Below are 1,632 nucleotides of genomic sequence, written 5' to 3'. Positions count from 1 at the left end.
TCAATTAAACAATATTTTTATTACCAATGTTATGTGACGGATATGTACCTCACTTAGCAAGTTTTTCGATGTACGAAAAAAACCTGTAAACTTACGAACCCTGATCATCACAATATCACATGCGTTATTAACAGGTAACACAACAAAGTACCCAATACTCCTTCTGCATACACATACATTGTAACGAACATTTCACGTCCGTGGCATTAGCATTGCAAACTGGAATAAACTCATTCTCATCAACGTAAAATAATCTTTTTCAATCAATATTTTTACCTTAAAATAAATTGAGGATGCTAATGGTGCGCCAATGGTCAATTCGAATCACTCGAGGAACAAAAAACATGGTCGATACAGTACCACAACTATGAAATAGGAGGCCCGTGTGCGGTAATTATATTAGACCCCTTCCTAGGATTTATTTTTGTTGTACGTCTTATTTATAAGTATTAATTTTTTTAGTTTTTAAAACACGTTTCACATCAGTTAGTGTATGATATATGTATATATATATCAAATTAAATACCAACAACTGTTTTATTTTATACTTCACTGCATATTTATGTAGTAAATTTGTTTAAGTAGTTTAGGTAGGTATGCTGTATGCCTATTCAAATACTCAATGGTCTAATTGTTAAATAAATATTATATATATACTCTAGAATATAATAACATCCTAAAATTAATTTTAAAAAAAGTTTCTTTTTATTATAAAATAATAGTATAATATTATTAAATAATTGTATAATTGTGTGTTTGTAAATTGTAATTTATTTTAAGCTGGGACTAGGGGGCCCCCAAAATGTATGGGGCCCGTATGCGCGGCACACCCTGCATACTCGGTTTTTGTGGCACTGATCCGATATATCGAAAAATTCGTAATGTGCACTATGATAATCCACAATTTGATGTAATGACAATTTCTAGGTGTCGAAAAACATCAAGTGCATAATAATTATTAGTTAAATAGATTGTGTTATTTATTGATTTTAATTCAGAGTAGATACGTAGTTTTTAATAAAACCTTCCAGTAAGTGGCCACTAAGACCGTATCTAGATATTTTTTTCGGGATGGGTCCAAAGCATGTATATTGTAATTTTATTGAATTTAGATTTTAACTTTTGATATTTGGTTAAAAATATGACAGAAAAAGATTTAATCTTCTTTTATTAAAATTAATATCATATTTTCATATGATATTATGATACAAAATTAAAAGCAGTCAATGATTAATTGGAGCTTAAGTTATTTTTGACTGAAAATATTTATGTTGGTATTGAAAATAAATAATTATTTTAAACATTCATCAAATATTGAAGACATTTCTGGGTGCTCCAGACACCCCTCCAGATACGGCCTTGGTGATCACTGATGGGGTTTCGAGCTAAGAGCGAACCAGATGTTTTTAAACAGCCCAAGGAGGTAGTTTCCGTCATAGACGGTGGTGATTTTTTATTTTTGGAATTAGTGTGTTTTGGAAAATCGCTGAAAACAACAAAAGTGCGAATGGAAACCCGTTTTTACCACGGTTAGGTTAATTTTCGGTTGGTTCCAGAAACTCGGGTATTTTTCGTCATTCGTTACGTCAAAGTTGTGTTCGTTAGGTAAAAGTGACCATAGTAACGGACGGA

The sequence above is a fragment of the Sipha flava genome, unplaced genomic scaffold (assembly GCF_003268045.1).
Source record: "Sipha flava isolate LNK unplaced genomic scaffold, YSA_version1 104_pilon_pilon, whole genome shotgun sequence".
NCBI lineage: Eukaryota > Metazoa > Arthropoda > Insecta > Hemiptera > Aphididae > Sipha > Sipha flava.
Note: the sequence above shows the minus strand (reverse complement) of the source record.